The 20,845-nt window shown below is 33.2% G+C and overlaps 1 long non-coding RNA gene across 1 annotated transcript in view; it reads right to left on the bottom strand.

Annotated features, from left to right (window-relative positions):
- Positions 1–19,533, bottom strand: part of LOC122536582 — a 47,619-nt gene extending 28,086 nt beyond the window's left edge. Inside the window, exon 1 of the long non-coding RNA XR_006308425.1 lies at positions 19,021–19,533. This is a non-coding gene — a long non-coding RNA (uncharacterized LOC122536582). The remainder of the gene's footprint in view (positions 1–19,020) is intronic.
- Positions 19,534–20,845: the final 1,312 nt, after the last annotated feature.

The following is a 20,845-nucleotide window of genomic DNA, read 5'->3' as shown; positions in this document are numbered from 1 at the left end:
AATGCCAGGAATTTTTACGCGTGGTTAATTCTAGAGTAAAAAGTCCTCTCCGCTGGATAATGTTAATGGAACGGGGATATTGTTAAAAATATTATATCTCCACGCTTGTGTTCAAGCTTCGCTGATCATTTCATCTTTCTCGTAAGCTTTTCTTCTTCAATTTAACTACCAAAATGGTCAAAATGTGATCGATTCGTCATCTTTGTTGAACTATTTTACATTTGGATGTAAAACAGTGTAAAAATTTAGTTACAGAAATGGTTAAAATAATCAGTTTTTGGATATTTTACATTTGGATGTAAAACAGTGTATTTTTTTTTTTAGAGGTTTAAATTTAAATTTAGTTACAAAAATGGTCAAAATAATCAGTTTATTATTTTTGGATATTTTACATTTGGATGTAAAACAGTGTATTTTTTTTAGAGGTTTAAATTTAAATTTAGTTACAAAAATGGTCAAAATAATCAGTTTATTATTTTTGGATATTTTACATTTGGATGTAAAACAGTGTATTTTTTTTAGAGGTTTAAATTTAAATTTAGTTACAAAAATGGTCAAAATAATCAGTTTATTATTTTTGGATATTTTACATTTGGATGTAAAACAGTGTGTTTCTTTTAGAGGTTTAAATTTAAATTTAGTTACAAAAATGGTCAAAATAATCAGTTTATCATTTTTGAATATTTTACATTTGGATGTAAAACAGTGTATTTTTCAGAGATTTAAATTTCAATTTTGTTACAGAAATGGTCAAAATAATCAGTTTATCATTTATCATTTTACATTTGGATGTAAAACAGTGTGTTTTTCAGAGATTTAAATTTTAGATTTTTTCGTAAAATGTATAAGTAAAACGCCTGTGTACTTCATTGTGTCGTAAAGTTTCCTATTCTTTTTACTTTCATCAATATCTCCTTTAATCGCAGCTAACTCTAGCGTTAAGTAACTTTTGCAATTTTCCAGCAGTATCTTTTCCACTCCTGTAGAAAAAGTACTTTCGAGTTACAACAAAGTAAAAGGAAATGTACGAGAAAGATTTCAGATGTATTTAGGTGTAATTGTATTTTAACTGGGCGAGTCATTTGATTGAAATTATAATAAATCGAAGTCAATTTAATTTCGACTTCAACGAAAAAAAAAATAAAATAAAAGAAACAAACTAAAATAAAATACAATTTTTTTTTAGATTTCTCGCCTGTCCAGAGACTCGTTGCGAGTAATTTGTCTTTCAGTCACACCCGGGAACACGTCGTTTCTACCATTTCCCTCGAACTGCACCGAAAACTGGGTGACAATAATGACCAAAAACCTTGACACAGTTTCGAATCTATCGAGATACTATTAAAGATCCACTTTTACACGACGTCTCGGATTTCTTGACAGAGACCAATTCTTAATTACTTTTCCCTTTCCTCGTGAACTATTTCATACGTACACGTACGCGAAACTTATAAGATTACATCTGAAATCGTACAATGGAACAGTGGAAAAGCGATGTAACCAGATTTCAAATCGTCCGAGGTACATCGTAGACAACCTAGAAATTTCATGCGATTTTCGGCCCTAGCCTCGAACAGCCAGCTCGTCAATTAGCATATAAATGAATTCATTTAAATTCAATAAAGTTCCTTGCCACGATCTCATCCTACGTTCATAAAAGTGTGCCGGCGGCGCACAGTGGATAACTGTCTACTGTGACGACACCTCGTCTTCCCCTCTCGCCGAGAAAAAGGATTAATTACGCAATTTTGTCCAATTCCACGGCTACACGAAATAATTTGCCTCAAGAGATTCAATGAGATTCATCATTTGTTAGCCAAGGTTGCAGATGAAACAATCGAACTTCTCTCTTTCTCGCTATCATTTTTTTTTTTTAATGGACAGATGCTAAAACCGAGTATTTACGTGTAAATTATTTAAATTATTTCTTCGTTACCGAATAACCAAGTGAATACACGTCTCGAGTCTCACTATTCTCGGTCATATTACTCTTGCTTTAATGCTTGCGTTAGACTCTGGCTTATCGGTATTGTATTCTCTAGTGCCCATCGTTACGAAGGGATTCGGGTGTTGTAAATTCCCCGTGGTCAGAGTATTAACCCCTAATCTCAGCCACCGAAGCGTACAATCAAGGGGTGAGGACAGTTTGAAATTTTTTCAAAAATCGATTTTCTTTTGTTTCGTTTCAAATGGTAGTTCGAAGTCTTAGAAACAGAAGATGCAAAAAAGGTCCTGGCCTTCGAAACGACTTATTCTGGAGTATAATAGTGCGGAATAATTGAACAATTGTTTACAACTTTAAGCGTTATTATAAAGTGTAAATCGTGCGAATCGAATATTACGCGCGTGTGAACACGCCGGAAGTTACTCAATTTTAGTTTTCCCTCCCAAAATTGAATTTGAAATTCCGCGCCCACCGTGAAAGAAAGGGTATTCGAGGATGGAATTAGTTTTACGTATGACGGCGTCCCGAATTTGCACGTGACTGCGTTGCGAAGCATTTAGAAGAGAGAGAGAGAAAGAGAGAAAAAGAAGAGATCGGGGAGAAAAAGTCGGTCGGTTCTGTAATCGAGTGAAGCGTCAGGCGAAGGGCTCTAATTTTGCGGCCATGTGCGACCGTGACCGAACACACACGCGGGATGAAGTAAATTGCCATGAAATAAATCGTCGTCGGGAAATGCCCGCGCGCGGCGCTTTGGGATTTATTGCGACCACACACCACGGTCACAGCGCTTCTTATTCGATTTCCTCCCGGAGAATCAAAGAAAATGAAGGGACCTGTGATCCAAGATAGAGCGCTTCTATATTGTATCACAATTTACGTTAAATTCGCGAAAAAAGAAGAGAAAGAAAAAAAATCTTACAAAAGAACTACACCGCAGAAAATCTTACAAAAGAGAAAAATCTTACTCTCACAGATTTTGCTTACAACGTGTAATGTTTGAAATGAAATGCAATAATTTTTTTTTTTGGAAGAAAAGCGAGAAGAGATTCATAAAAAGAACGACACTCTCAGTTTTAATTCAACACTTGGAATTCACGCCCAATTTACACAAGTTGATAACTAAACTAAACTAGTATAACGAAACGATGAGGAATTATAATCGTATAAATTCTGTTTCTACAAATTTTGTTAAAAAAAAAACCAATTACATCGCGAAAAATTAAAAAAAAAAAAAAAAAAAAAAAACTGACTCAACAGAACTCTTCCTTTTCATTTCAATTTGTTAACTGGTAATTTACCGACAACTGGTAACTAAACAACAAGCACGCAACGAAACAGTGCTCCATAAATCCTTGTTACTCGTGGAACGTGGAATTCATTTTCACGCGAGGATCGCGGAACAAAGAAGATATTTAAAACGTTCGATCGAATGTACGGGGGGGGGGACGAAGGGTGGAACAGGCCTCGGTGGGTATTGTGGAACGTAAACTCGAATTTTCCCTCGTCCGATTGATTGTTTCGCGTGGCCGGTTCAACGCGGCTGGCTCCGGGCAAAGCTAACTTGGTCAAACTGTCGGCCGCTTCAGACAGCTTCGGACAGGTACCGTGTCAGGCGAGCCATTCTTAATGAAAATGACCGATAAGCCTGTGTAACGCTCGCGCCGCCATTGTAACCCGCGCGTGTGACGGTGTTTGCCCGGCCAGAGAATTGCAATAACGCCTCGTTAATATCGACTTCGTTATCGCCTGCAATTCACGGTGACATCCCAGCTCGGGAGCGAACCACCGACAGCAGACAAAGAGGGCGAGAGAGAGAGAGAGAGAGAGAGAGAGAGAGAGAGAGAGAGAGAGAGAGAAAGAGAGAGTTTTGTGAAAGTTCCACGAAAACCAATCTTATGAACTGTTTCTTTTTTGCAAAATAATATATATATACACTATATATATACACTATATATGCATACTAGTGTATACACTATATATACATACTAGTATATACAATATATATACAAACTAGTATATATATACACTAATATACACTATATATACTAGTATATATACTAGTATATATATACTATATATATTCTAGTATATATATTATATATAAAATAAATAATATATATATACTCTATTATATATATTATATTATATATATACTATATATACTAGTATATATAAAATAGTGTGTGTATGTGTATATATATATATATATATATGTACGTCCAGAGAGAAAGATGCAAAAATAACGAATTTTTTTTACAATCAAGATTCCAATTTGAATGCAAATTTAAATACACACAAGTTTTCATCAACAAACATTGAAGAAAATTTATTACCGTTTATTTATAAAAAAAAACTTACTCGTTAATTATTTAATTGTCGACTTGCGCTGGCAACTGATTGCGGACCGTAACGAGCGACCGAACCGTATACAATAATTCGTCGCTTTTGGGTAGCGAGAGGGTAGTTTTCACCCCTTCAACGTCAATAAACGATAAAGAAAAAAAGATACATATCGAATATATAGCGTTTATACCAAATTTCACTTCGGTATGTTCCCTTATTGCGATAGTTACTCCCTCCTCTCCTTTTTTTTTTTTTTTTTTTGTAAAACACATTTCGAGTCTCGTTCTCTACGAATTTCGTTCCTCTTCCGCTCGACGAAAGGAATTTGAAAACGGATCCGGCGAGATTCCCCGTATTGGTTGAAGATGAACGAGAATATCGATACTCGATATCGTTGGAGTATTCTCTCCGGCAGGGGAATAATGGCAAAAGTCGCGGGGAGTGGGCAAAAAGCTCGGTGTATGAGATTTTCCACTCTGAGGAAGGGAAGATTTCGTTCTCGAGGCGAAGCAATTTCGAAAAACGACAGACCGCGAGCATCGCTCGGTTATTACGGTTGTCACCTCGTTTCTCTGTTGAATTCGTTACTTCCGCAGACTGCAGACTTTTATGGAAAGTCATACTTCTGAAAGCGCAAGCCGGAAAGATCGAACCTGGACAGAAAATTGTTTCTCGTGCCAAATGTCATAAGAAACGCTGTACCTCGAATGTATTTTCTTACGCGCGATTTCTTACGAGCGATTTTGTATCTTTAAGTTTCCCTCGGATGCATAAAAATCCACAGTCTAATGTTATTAATGTCATGTGGATTTTTATATAATGTGACACAGACACTGTCGTTTCGTATCTTAATTACAATTCAAAAGTTTCTTCCCACCTATTCTTCTTTCTTTTTTAATCAAAACATCAAAATTTAACATTAATTTTAAATTAAATTTAAGTCTAAACACAAGATGTTTCATTATTCTTTTAAATTATTGACCGCCAGAGAGTTCGTAAATTAATGAAAAAAAAAAAAAAAATAATACAAAATTACGAATTTATTTTAGTAGAAAGTGATCTTTGGCCCACCCTATATATATAAAATTCGTTTGTCAAACGCACGTCGAATAAATATTTGAAAATCAGACAACGGAGAATTTTTCCCCTCAATTTTAGCAGCTATAGTAAAGAAGACAATTTACGCGTATACATTTATATATTTGACGCAAGTATTGCGACTCTCAGCGCAGTGGAGGGGATAGCGCTAGCAATCGAGAGAGTGGGGGCAAGTTAGCCGCCAGTCTGCCACTTCTACTTCAAATTAAAAAATAAACCTGCCCCTATTTACACACTCAACTGTACATATTCGATGATTTATTATCGTGTATATTCCTTGACATAAAAAAGATAGATAAATCAACGAGCCATGTTGCAGTATAAATGAATTAGGCCTCAGCGACGTGAATATTTAAATGGCGTAATGTTGTCTGATTGCGCGCGAATCGTGCTGCACGACATTTCACGTTCGAACACGATGAATTTGAGAAGAATGTAGAGATCGAACGCGGTTGTCGGAATTATTGTATGTTTTATTCATTGAACTTTCACGTGAACGACACGATAACACTAGTACGAGTTGGCGTGAACTCTGCGGAAGATCGAGATCGGTGAAATGAAATGTATGACAGTGCTGCAAGCTTCCTGGAACTCTGCTCTGCATCTCCGTCGCTCGTGAATTCATTTATGAAAAACATAATTGTTCGTCGGGCAGAAGGGTTTGAAAAGTATCCATTGAATTGGCCTTAGTCGGCGAATTTTCTGTTCAACTGACTGCCGGAAGAATCTCGAGCGTTCGACCATGAAATGGAAAACGGAGGTAAACACTTAAAAAAAAAAAAAAAAAAAAAAAAAAAAAGGGCTGGATTATTGCAGTCGATTTTTATTCAAACCTGATGAAATTTATTGTGAAATTCGTGAGATGTTCTTGAAAATATACTCAATTATTTTTTTATATAATATACTAGACATTATATTCCTTTTAATTGTCTGAACTATCAATAATCTATTAAATATTCTTTTACAATATTAAAAGATAATAACTGTTCTATTCTTGCAAGCTATTAAATAATAATATACTATTATATTATTAAATATAATATTCTTCACAATCTATTGAAAAGTGTCGAAAATCTATTAAACATTATACGTAACAACCAATAATCTATTAAAATAATCGATCAAATGCTTCATTTTACAATAATATTTAAATAATTTATTTTACGATAAAATACAATTTTAACTAAATACAAATACAATTTTAACTAAACATTCTATTCTTTCTCTAACGAGCTGTGTTAAATATTATATTCTTCACAATCTATCCACTAAACAACGCCGACAATCTACAACACTAAATAATACATTCTTCGTAATGCGTTAAACAATCAATAATCTATCAATCTGTTTAATACTAAGCAACACAATTTAAGAAGCGAAATGTCATTCCAAATAAAATCTCACACGATAGAAACTTCAGATTTTCGTCATTACGAACATTATTTTATATCAATGAATTTCGTATTAGAATCAATTGAATTGTATTGTACGACTTAATCATGTCAATTGAATTTCCAGCTTAAGAAATTTCTGAGATCTGACAGGGAAAAAAACAGGAAATTAATAATCCCACAATAATTATTACTGACACGACGACTGATGAATAATCTTGCGAAAAAGATTAATCTGCCTCTATCTTCCTTTCATCTTTCTCTCTCTCTCTCTCTCTCTCTCTCGCTCGCTCGCTCTCGTCGAGAGTTAAACCAGGCTGAACGTTAATTTCGTTTTATACGCGGCGAAAAATTTACCACCACGCGAAACTATAGTTAATGTGGACGTTACTCAGTGTAATTAAACTTCAATTACACCAACGCTGCCACGTTTTTTACATTCAATCTGGGCGTTGGTCGCAAGTACTTACTGCGTACTTCGTCGATTTGGGCTGGGTGTCGTTAATGAAACAGTTAATGAACATCACGCTTTGAACACGGCTTTGAAATTCCCAATGGCCGCGCCCCCCGCCTTGGAAAATTTCGTTTTCACCGAGTGAAAAGAATGGAAATTGATATATACATATATTTCGCGATGGTCACGGAGAGAGACGGAGCTCAACAGCGGCGAGAGAAAATTTCCATATTTTCTCGCTAAAGAGAACCATCCGAGAAGAAACGAGCAAATGTAAAATATATACTTTTAGAATAGAATATTGATAGAATAAATTGCTTGTCGATATGATAGAAAGTATAAAATTTCGAATAATAAGCTTCAAAATAAATAGACTAACATTGCGAAAATTACTAAAACAAAGGGAAATTATTACTACAGTAACTGTCGTCGATATGATAGAAAATACAAGATTTCAAAGTACAAAGTTTAAAAATAAATTATGAAAATTACTAAAATTAATTATTACTAGAACAACTGTTGCCGATATGATAGAAAATACAAGATTTCAAAGTGCAAAGTTTAAAAATAAATTATGAAAATTACTAAAATTAATTATTACTAGAACAACTGTTGTCGATATGATAGAAAGTATAAAATTTTAAAATAGTAAGCTTCAAGATAAATAGACAAACGTTGCGAAAGTTACTAAAATTAATTATTACTAGAACAACTATTGTCGGTATGATAGAAAATATAAAATTTCAAAGTAGAAAGCTTAAAAATAAATTATGAAAATTATTGAAATTAATTATTACTAGAACAACTATTGTCGGTATGATAGAAAATATAAAATTTCAAAGTAGAAAGTTTAAAAATAAATTATGAAAATTATTAAAATTAATTATTACTAGAACAACTGTTGTCGGTATGACAGAAAATATAAAATTTCAAAATAGAAAGTTTAAAAATAAATTATGAAAATTATTAAAATTAATTATTACTAGAACAACTGTTGTCGATATGATAGAAAGTATAAAATTTTAAAACAGTAAGCTTCAGTATAAAATTTTAAAATAGTAAGCTTCATTATAAAATTTTAAAATAGTAAGCTTCAAGATAAATAGACTAACGTTGCGAAAATTACTAAAATAAATTATTACAAAATTATTACAAAAGTAGAAATATTCCAAACTAAATAAACTAACAATGCGAAAATTCAAACTCGTTTCTGAAAAGATTTTTTTTTGTTGATCCACTAACGAAAGTTTTTGAAGATTGAACTTTCCCCTTTACAACGACCCCTTAAAACTTGCTGTATGACTTTTCCCGGCCATTTTATTGAACTTTGAACATGATAATATGTTCGGATCTCTTGAATTGTCGGCCCTAACATTCGTAGTTCAATAAAATGGCAGAGAAAAAAAAATCATACAGCAAGTTTTAAGGGATCGTTGCAAAGGAGAGACTTTGATCTTCAAGATCATGATGAATCCAGCAATGAGTAAGATTTTTTAATGACTTTAGACTCGTTTGAATTTATACAAAAGTATGTTTGCCTTACGTACAAAACATGCATTGTAATTTAATCTGAACAACGCAATGTAACTAATAAAAGAACATAATATTTTTCAGTTCACAGAAACCCTGATTTTTAGTGTGACAGAAATTGACGAAACGTGTTCCTGTTTTCTTTTTATTATACGCAATTTTCAGTTGCACTCGCGTGGAATCATTTAATTTTACTAAAATCGTTTCAAGCACGCACTGTAATTACCAGAGAAGCTCGATACTAAAAACGAATTTGCGATACTGGATTTTTTAATACACGAAAACCCTGATTTTCAGTGTAACAGAGATCTTATCAATTTGACTAATTGCAAGCTAAGTATTTCTGCTTCTACTTTTCCTTTTTCTTTCTACGCGCAATTTTCAAGGGTCGCATTCGCGTGGAACCATTTAACTGTACTAAAATCGTTTCAAGCATACACTGTAATTACCAGAAAAGCTCGATACTAAAAACCAACTTACGATACTGGATTTTTTAATACACGAAAACCCGTGTAATAGAGATCTTATCAATTTGACTAATTGCAAGCTAAATATTTCTGCCTCTTCTTTCCCTTTTTCTTTTCTACGCGCAATTTTCAAGGGTCGCATTCGCGTGGAACCATTTAACTATACTAAAATCGTTTCAAGCACGCACTGTAATTACCAGAGAAGCTCGATACTACAAACCAACTTACGATACTGGATTTTTTAATACACGAAAACCCGTGTAATAGAGATCTTATCAATTTGACTAATTGCAAGCTAAATATTTCTGCCTCTTCTTTCCCTTTTTCTTTTCTACGCGCAATTTTCAAGGGTCGCATTCGCGTGGAACCATTTAACTATACTAAAATCGTTTCAAGCACGCACTGTAATTACCAGAGAAGCTCGATACTACAAACCAACTTACGATACTGGATTTTTTAATACACGAAAACCCGTGTAATAGAGATCTTATCAATTTGACTAATTGCAAGCTAAATATTTCTGCTTCTTCTTTCCCTTTTTCCTTTCGACGCGCAATTTTCAAGGGTCGCATTCGCGCGGGGAGAACCCCGTGCAAAAGAGACCACCTTCTCCTCACGTCTTACGCCCGGCGTCGGACGCGTTCGCACGAAAGAAGAAATCGTTGAGAAAAGAATCGGCGGGCGAAATATTCGAGATATTCGATACTGGGGAAGAGTGAGGGGAGCATCTGCAAGGATAAAACGCTTAACGAGCATCTTGGCTGCGTAGAGGACACGGATGGAAGGGGCGTTGTCGACGAAAAGGAGGATGAAGGTGGTAGGGGAGGGATGGGAACGAGGAGAAGGCCGAATCGGCAGCAGACAAGCAAAAGGGGTGCAAGGCGCCGGCGTGAGGGCAATCCGACGCAATGCGGGCAGCGCGACGAGAACTGGCAATCAAGGATCAAACCAACGACGATGCCCCGTTCCTCTCAACGATGCGTTAATTTCTAATCCCTTTGGGCGAAAACTGGTACGGCCCAAAAGGTGCCGAAAGGTGCTTCGTTAGAAATTCCGTTCGTTAGAAACCCACCCTCCTAGCCGGCGAGTGTAGCCGTTGCCACGAAATGTTTTTACAATGAAAACGAGTTCAGAAACGCGGCAGGAACACGAAGTAAGTCGTTTCGCTTCTCTCGTGCATCGGTGCAGACTCTTGGGAATGATTGCGAATGAAGAACGAACGTTGTGAAGGGCGAAGAGCATTGGGGAATTTAAATGTAAATGTTGAAATTTTTACTTCAACTTCTGGAGCTCGTGTTTCTCTTTTTCTCTTTTTTTAGATCAAGATACGTAGATACAACAGGCGTGTATTCCATGAATGAAATAAAATATCAAATAATTAATTTCGAATATTCAAAAATGTGTAACATGTTGAAAGTAATACAACTGTTGCGATATTTAACTTAAGGAAGAATAACCTCGCAGCTGGGTTCCATGAATGAAATGAAATATCTGATAATTGATTTCGAATTACTAAAAATGTGTAACACACGTTGAAAGTTATAGTAACACACTCTTTGCAATATTTAACTTAAGGAAGAATAACCTCTCACCTGGGTTCCATGAATGAAATGAAATATCTGATAATTGATTTCGAATTACTAAAAATGTGTAACACACGTTGAAAGTTATAGTAACACACTCTTTGCAATATTTAACTTAAGGAAGAATAACCTCTCACCTGGGTTCCATGAATGAAATGAAATATCTGATAATTGATTTCGAATTACTAAAAATGTGTAACACACGTTGAAAGTTATAGTAACACACTCTTTGCAATATTTAACTTAAGGAAACACGACCTTTCACCTGGGTTTCATAAATGAAATAAAATTACGTGAACAGCTAGTAATTAATTACATAAATTTACATAAATATCTAGTAATTAATTATATAAATTTACATAAATATCTAGTAATTAATTACGTAAATTTACACAAATATAAGTAATATTAGTTACATATAATAATATTATTAATATAACATATAATATTAATTACATAAATTTACATAAATATCTAGTAATTAATTACATAAATTTACATAAATATCTAGTAATTAATTACGTAAATTTACACAAATATAAATAATATTAGTTACACATAATAATATTATTAATATAACATATAATATTAATTACATAAATTTACATAAATATCTAGTAATTAATTATATAAATTTACATAATATAAATATCTAGTAATTAATTACGTAAATTTACATAAATATAAGTAATATTAGTTACATGTAATAATATTATTAATATAACATATAATATTAATTACATAAATTTACATAAATATCTAGTAATTAATTACGTAAATTTAAGTAAATATAAATAATATTAGTTACATATAATAATATTAATTACATAAATTTACATAAACATAAATAATATTAATCACATATAATAATATTATTAATATAACATATAATAATATTAATTACACAAATTTACATAAATATCTAGTAATTAACTGATTAATTACGTAAAATCACATAGATATCTAGTAATTAATTTCGAACAGTGATAAGTTATCTAGTAATTAAAAATTCTGGTGATTAATCACTGCCGAAACTTCTCCTAGAGCTAGACGCGTCGAAGTGCGGTGTTTTAATACGAGACGTAATTTACTGCGAAAAGACATCGATGCCTTCAGCCTCGGATCGTCTGGAAACCGGCCGGGCTGTGTACTAATCGACGCTCCCAGACGACGCGCTGGCTAAGAGGAGTAAAATTGAATACGAGCTTCTCGATCGACGAAAATAAATTAATACTTGTCCCTCGCTCAGACTGTAAATCCGTACGACTTCGTTCCCATTTATTTGAAAATAAATTATCGTATCTCGTCGCGTTTGTTGCCTGCATACGTTGAAGCAAAAATTGGCCTGATTCTGTTAGAAAGCACACATTCGCCGCCACAGCGTAGATTAAATAATTTCGCGAAGCAAGTTGATTACGTATTCATTTCATCTCGACGCTTAGTATTAAATTTAAATTAACATTAATGCGTCGGAGATGAGTAACGAATTTCTCTGTTAATTTCTAATCCGATAACTACGTGACCCGATAAGTTAAGAGGGTTGAGGCCAAACAAATTTTTATCGAATCTTTTCTTTACGCGCCTTTTGAAAATGAGAAAGACTTCGAACGTTTAAAACGTTCATTTTACAATTGGAATAGTTTTCAACGAAAGCAGAAGGTGAATAGGAACTCTTCAATTTCATAATCTCGATTTGACAAACTCTTCAATTTATCATCTCGAGTTTTCCCTGACGAGCAGGTTAATGTAAATTAATTAAAAAGTTCAACTAAAAGGGATCAGTGTGAATTAACTTGATAATGAATTAATTTAATGCAAATTAATTAAAAAGATCTGTCATGCTCTAAAGGTGCTTCATCACTGTTGATAAAACGAACAAAACAAAAAAAAAAAGTACTATTTTGACAGAAATACAATTTTTTTGTTTTCGTTTCACGAATACGTCGCAGTAACAAATAATGACAGTTTCCCGGGGCAAGCGATCAGATTTTTCACGAGTTAAGGTTTCGTGGCGTCAGCTCGACACTGTTTTGATGAATCAGCGTGGAATAGTAGGGAATGTGATGCCGAAACCTAGTGCAATTCATCGGTGACAAATTACGAGGAGTAACTTCGTATATTCGATCGGATATCTATCGACATTCGCGGTTAGATCATCGTCGAAACACCACGATCAAAATGTTACGGATGAGTTTCAACGTCATTTGATTACTAACATTATTAAAACGAAATTACGAAAATATAATCATTCTATTTTAAATATATATAAATATTTATTATATTATATTTGTTATATTTATTATATTTATAAAAATTTACTATATTATATTTATTATATTTATGAATATTTACTATATTATATTTATAAATATTTACTATATTATATTCATTACATTTATAAATATTTATTATATTATATTTATTATATTTATCATATTTATAAATATATTTATATTATATAACGAATATAACGTATGTATATTCAATCCAAATGAAATTCTTTTAACCATTTTATCATTCGAAAGAAATCTAAAGAAAAAAAATCATATACTTTCACGAGGTTCCATTGGGAAGAAAAAAAGAAAAGAGGAGGGAGAGAAAATTTTAATTTCCATTAGCGGATAATTTAATTACTGCTAGAAATTGTCCTTCCGATCTGTTGCCGATCGATGTTGCAAGACACTCGAACATCGTTCGTTTCTCTCTTACGTCTCGCTCGTTTTTGACGTACGGTCGCCGACAAAAATTTGATTAAATCTCCGATCCCCGCGGAAATAGCTCTGCCATCTTTTATTTATCCTGTGACATATACCAAGCGATAACTCACGAATGCTTTATGCATTCTGGCGATTAGTTTGGCACCCATTTCTATAACTTAACTGATAGTATCGTCGATGTTCGTTGTTCGTTTGTTTTTAATAGTACTTCGTTCTTAATATAATTTTTTTTTTTTAAATACGATTATTTGGCCATTACGAATCACCGAAGTCGTTTAATTTAATTTTATCAGTAATCTGTGTCACGATGTATTGTATCCTAAATTTTTATGACTTATGTTAACGTAAATCATACTCATCTATAATATTAATATATTCATGTATAACGATGTTATCATCTATAACGAAATGGCATTATTTGATGATTAAAAAAATATTTCATTTTATTTCTAATTTTCATATCAGAGTCGGTAACGTAGTTTTGTTACGAATCATTAAAATTATTTTGTGTAGTTTTATTAATCTCTTATCACGAAGTATTACACCCTAAATTTTTACGATTTGACATAAATTATATAACGTAATTGTCTATAACATAACAGTACTGTTTGATGATTAAAAAAATATTTAATTTTGTTTCAAATTTTCATATTTTCTATATCGATAACATAGTTTTGATCATTACGAATCACTAAAATTATTTTATTTAGTTTTATTAATCTCTCATCACGAAGTATTATACCCTAAATTTTTACGATCTGACATAAATTATATAACGTAATTATCTATAACATAATGGTACTGTTTGATGATTAAAAAAATATTTAACTATGTTTCAAATTTTCATATACTCTGTAACAGAGTCGGTAACGTAGTTTTATCCATTACGAATCGCTAAAATTATTTTATTTAGTTTTATTAATCTCTCATCACGAAGTATTATACCCTAAATTTTTACGATCTAACATAAATTATATAACGTAATTGTCTATAACATAACGGTACTGTTTGATGATTAAAAAAATATTTAACTATGTTTCAAATTTTCATATTTTCTATATCGATAACGTAGTTTTGATCATTACGAATCACTAAAATTATTTTATTTAGTTTTATTAATTAATTAATCTCTCATCACGAAGTATTATACCCTAAATTTTTGCGATCTGACATAACAAATTATATAATGCAATCATCTACAACCGAACAACACTATTCATTATTAAATGTTACAGAACATTTTATTTAAAAAAAAATTTCGCACACTCTTCCACATCAGAGTCGTGATGTTGCGAACTTCTATTCTCATTTAAAACCCAGAAAACACACGGTAAACGAAAAAGCCCGGGCCAACTCAAAGTAAATAACTTCTTGTTGAACGTTATTTTAGGAGAGACTTCGAAGAATCCTTCTCTCGATTATTGTGCAAACAGAATCGACAGGTGACAGCACAAAATGATACGTAATCTGTAGGCGTATCTCACCGTGACTTTTCTACAAAACTCGGAGAATCTCGGCGTCTGTTTACTCGGCAGACATTTAAAATAAATACTTGGACTTTAAAACAACTGCCGCTCGTTTTAAATTCCGACAAGTGGTTTGGAACTCGTTTCGGTGGACGTGGATTTTATCAAGATTCACGGTGATTCATCGAATCTATTCGAAGCCAAGCAAATCCCCCACGATCGAATTCCTCGCTCCCACATGAAAATTGACAGCAATCGTTCGAATAACTATATGAATAACTATGGAATATAATAGACGATTGCGTTATCCAACCACCATAAATCAAAATTGAACGAGTAGGTGGTCACGTTCTCGGAATGAGTCGAGGTACAGCTGGCAACGTCATTGAAAAATTTGGATCTCGATCTTTCTCGATGACACTCAGTCTCAGATCAAAAACAAAATCCGCGAAACAGCGCGCTCTTTTTTTTTTGCAAGTGTGACGTAATACATTCGTTTAGTGTTATTTCAATTTTATTTAATTAGTTCAATTTTCATGTCAATTTTTCTTTCTTGCATTTTTCTTTCCTTTCCTTAACCCTCTTGCGCTGGCAACTGGTTCGCGGACCATAACGAGCGACCGAAGAACCGTACACAATAATTCGTCTTTTTCTTCGAATCCATTCGGTATATCATTGGACAGAAATTACTAGGGAATAATAAATTTATTATTTGTTGTTGCCCGGATTATATTTCACTATATTTTAAAACTGAGAAGAAACATTACAATTTTGGGCCGAAGTTATATTCTCGACGTGCATGGCAACTGATTGCGGACCATAACGAGCGACCAAACCGTAGACGATAATTCGTCGCTTTCCTTTTGACCTCGTCGGTACAAAATATATATCACTGGATAGAAATTATTGAGAAGTAACAAATTTACTATTCGTTTTAAATATACTTTAAAACTGAGAAGAAATATTGCAATTTTGGGCTAAAGTTATATTCTCGACGTGCGTGGCACGTCGTTGCAGGTTAACCTCGTGCGCTGGCAACTGATTGCGGACCGTAACGAGCGACCAAATCGTACACGATAATTCGTCGCTTTCCTTTTGACCTCGTCGGTATAAAATATCACTGGATAGAAATTATCGAGAAGTAATAAATTTACTATTTGTTTTAAATACACTTAAAAACTGAGAAATTGTTGCAAATTTTGTGACAAAGAAATTCGCGACGTGCGTGGCACGTCGTTGCAGCGCAAGAGGTTCAAGACAGATATATCAGACGTGTTTCACCGAGGCCTGTAATATAGTAACATTAGCGTACAGACAGTTTTATGCCTTTCAGCGTGAATTTTAATGCGCACGTGAAGGACATACGTTGATGTTAACTGTCTCACATACACATTTTTTTTTTAGGCCGCGTGTGTTTCAGCCGACTTCCTTTCTTTCTTTCCTCCCCCCCCCCCTCCTTCTTTCTTTCCTATCGTGATTTATTCTCGCTCGCAGGAGCGTAAATTGCTATTGTACCGCAGAAAAAGAGACGGAAGAACTACAAATACCGTTGTTTTATCTCAACGATAACAAGTCATTGTCAACTTCGCTTCTGCATGCGTTTGCCTCCCCTCCTCCCCCCTTTCAGATGTGATCTCCAGAGCAGAATGTTTGACGAATTGTGATTTGTAGACTTATAATACGCGTTTAATGATAATTTTTATAAATAGATTTTGTATGACTTACGCCATTGCTTATCGTAATTTAGGTTTTGATAATTTAGCAATTTTGGAATATCTGTATTAGGTTAGGTATCCCAACATGGTTAGGTATTTTATTACAGTTATTATGCAGTATAGTATTATAGTATAATATATTTAATATATAATTTATATTAATAAAATATTTACCATATAATATAATTATACTATATAGTATATAGTATAATTAGTATAATTTTATTATAGTATATTATATGGTTAGGTATTCTATTATTTTGTACATTAAACTAAATCAAACAACTCGTGGAACTAACGATATTTGTAAATTTTATAAATTCAACAAATTTCTGGCATATTTGGTTCATTTTATGTAATACAGTATGATGTTTCCCTTCGTCAGTTAAAACCCAAGAAAATTGATTCAAATCGCTCATGAATTATCATGAGTATCAATAACTCAACGAAACTGTAGTAGATATCAATAATATTTTTATTATTTTATTTTATTACATTTCGTATATTATATGTTGAATTAAAAGAAATAATTAAATCAAATAAAATGAAACAAATGATGTTAGATGTTATGTTCTCTTCTATGAATATCATAGTAGGTGCCAATAGTATTAAATTAAATAAATCAGACAGAATCACATAACACGGAACAAATGATATTTGAAAGAAAAGGTAAATCATAAACCTACGAAATTTCAAATGTAATTCCATGAAATTAAACACCGATAAGTAGAAATTACATATAACGTTTCAATACTTTAAATACTCTAAATTAACGTATTAACGTATTAACTGAATCAACGATTTCAATAAATCGATGTTGCAATTTCAATAAACCGCTTAAAATTGAGAATCGTAGGGATTAATAGTGTTTTCTCTTATGAGTTAAAATTAATTAATCACCCATGCAACATCAAAATTTGAAATGCCACACCTTGTGTGGCCTGTAGCATATATATTTAGATGCACCGCGTTATTAATGAATAACTTCCTTCCAGACAATAACCCATCATACTAATCATCTTTTCTATGTATTCTGTCCCGATAACCGCGTGATGGCTCATTTGTATGAGGTGCGCGCGTATGTTACGCCGCGTGAATAACTATGGTCGTCCGGACGAAGGAAAAAAAAGAGCTACCACGAGTATGCCAAAAGAAAAACTCTCAAACTTTCGTGCATGCCCTGAAAACGTGAAACGATAGAAATCCTTATGAAGTATGAAAGTATAAATAAAACGCAATTGTAATATGTGACGTAGAATTATAAGAGTCTGAGATGTCGAGGAAATAAAATAATATAAAGAACAAATAAATCAATAAATAACAAAATTAATATCACACGATATTACATTGTAATGTTAACAGGTTCAATGTTTCCAATACCCATTCCCAGCAACGAAACTTTTTTTCAATTTCTTTCCTCTTTTGGGAGTTCAATTGTACTTCAAAAATTTACATTTAATCGTCGTTATTTAATATTAAAATTGTTAATTTCAATAATGCATTCATCGAACAAGTGTTAACAGATATTAAATTACGTAAATACAAATATTAATTATATTAAATTATATAATTGTGAAATTAAAATTATTATTATTAAATATTACATATTCTATATACACATGTAGTACATACAGGTCTATTATCTATATTCTATATTCTATCTGTTATTAAAAAATTAACATTGAATATTACATATTCAAAGTATATTGAACGTTAAACACTGTAATACTAATAAAACTGAAAGCTTCTGAGATTTCGCAACGTGTTTCAACATGGACACTTTTTTTTGCATTTCCAATTCTTGGGAATGGGACGACTAATGCTTCCAGAATCAATAAGATTATATCTGCAGCGTTCGTATTTGCCAACTTTCGGTTTTCTTTTCTCTTTTTCCTTTTTCTTTTTTTTTTTTTTTTTTCGTTTCTTTCACTTTTTTCGTTTCTTTTACTTTATCGAGTCGCGGCCATAAAACATGCATTAAACTGAAGTATGTAAAACGCGAGTAAGCTGAAATACGGGGCTATATCTTCTTGCGAAACTAGGTTCCGGAAGTAACGCGGCGATTTCGATTGCCTCGGAGGAAATGTCCACAGAGTGGTCTAACCTCAACAGATATTACGAATACGGATGGTCGTTTCAAAGTGCAGTTAATTTCGCTATACAATTAAGCTCGCGTTTCATACTTTGATTTTAATAACGCCTTTTCCCTTTTCTCTCTCTCTTTCTCTCTCCTCTTTCTCCCGCGAATATCATAAAATTGTTACGTAAAGTGAAAAGCCAACGTACTTGTGTATATATATATATAACTTACGCCATATTGTGGAATTCAAATTTCGTGGGATTCAAAAATAGTTCGTTTCCCGTGCCGCGTGTCTTCGCAAGGCGCCAATTCACGTTTCAAAGTAAGAACGAATCGAAAGCAAGTCGTTAATTATACATTTCACTGCACGCCCGACGTAAATTCGTGAAATTTGAGAAAAAAAAGATACGAAGGAACGAGCAAACGGTTTTAACTACGAGCGCGTCAGCGGGACAACTGAGTTCGAGCGGGTGGCGCCATCTGGAGGCACGCCCGAGAACGAGCACAGTCGGTAACGCGACGCTGCAGAGCGCAGCTGGCAAATCTCTACGTTATCCACTATCGCGCGCGAATCGAAACGCACGATGGCGCTGCGAGACAGCGGTCGAGATATCGATCAGGCACCCCGATTCTTTTCAAATAAGACTTTTTTCAAGTTTTCGTAGATGCGCGAAGGATGCAAATCAGTGGACAGAGCCTTCGCTCGGTGTGCACACGTTCGAAGCTGCACACGTTCATTGAATATACGCTCGCGAAGAGGCGAGAGAAATTAACGAAAAAATGTATCGACGATTAAACTATAGCTGTCGAATAAAATCCGAACGAAGAGAGATTTACGATATCTTTTAATGGATATAATTGCGCGCAACGTGTTTACAATTAGGAAAAAAGAAAAAAAAAAAAAAAGAATGCATCTTGCACGAACGAACGAACGAACAGGGGAGCACGACTTATTATTGATTAAGAAGATTAGGAAACGAAAAAAAAAGGAAAAGTGGGTCGAGCTATAAAACCGAAACAGTAATCGTTACTTTAACTTCGCTAGGGTTCTTCCCGTTCTATTTATACGACGTTGTATTTCCATGTACGCGACAAATAAAACCGTAGCGGCGTGCACGTACATACGTGATAAAAATAATAAAGAAAAACTGCATTTCACGCATTGGCGCGCGGCGAATTCAAATTTTTCGAAAAAAAAAAAAAAAAATTCCCGCGGTCCGTCGAAAAAATAAAATTGCGAAAAATAAAAAAATTTGCCCTTGTTTGCTTTGCAAACTATCGTAAAGATTATATATATATATATATATATATATATATATATATATATATATAATTTTATTTTAATATTTATTTTATTTTATTTTTTAATTTTATTTTATTATATATATATAATAATAATATATATATAATAAATTTTATTTTATTATATTTTACTATATATATATAATTAATTTATTAATTTAAGAACATATACAATATAATAAATTATATTTATTATATACAATAACATATAAAATATAATTTATTATATATATATAATAATAATTTATATATTTTGTGTTATATATATATATAACACAAAAAACGTAATCGTTAATTATGTAGGTGAAATTACACAGTTCCCAAAGTAGGACAAATTAAATTTGCGTTAGAGTAACAATGTTTCAACGAGATACGAGTAAAAAAAAAAAGTAATTCATGCGTGAAAAAACAGGATGGGCGATTCGTTGAGCGGGCGAGACAGATTGCGGTACGAAAATGCGAGTCGGAAATCGCGGCCAGTGTTTTGTTTGGTCGGTGGGCATGCGACGAGGCGCTGCTTAAAATTAGTTGTACGTCGTCAACAGGTAGCCCGATGGCGTACACTACTTCCAACTGCAAATCAGTTTCCGTGCGTCATCGCGTACGCCGGAAATCACGAAGTAATCGCGCAACTGTGACCAACCCAGGCGCTAAATACGCCAACGAGCAGCAGCTCCGCTGCAAACTTTCGCACCAATTGCACGATACGTAAATAAACGTTAAAAATCAATGTTATCATGTTTATTGGCGTGGC

The sequence above is a fragment of the Frieseomelitta varia genome, unplaced genomic scaffold (genome assembly GCF_011392965.1).
Source record: "Frieseomelitta varia isolate USP_RPSP 00005682 unplaced genomic scaffold, Fvar_1.2 scaffold_157, whole genome shotgun sequence".
Lineage (NCBI taxonomy): Eukaryota > Metazoa > Arthropoda > Insecta > Hymenoptera > Apidae > Frieseomelitta > Frieseomelitta varia.
This window is presented reverse-complemented; position numbering and strand designations above follow the sequence as displayed.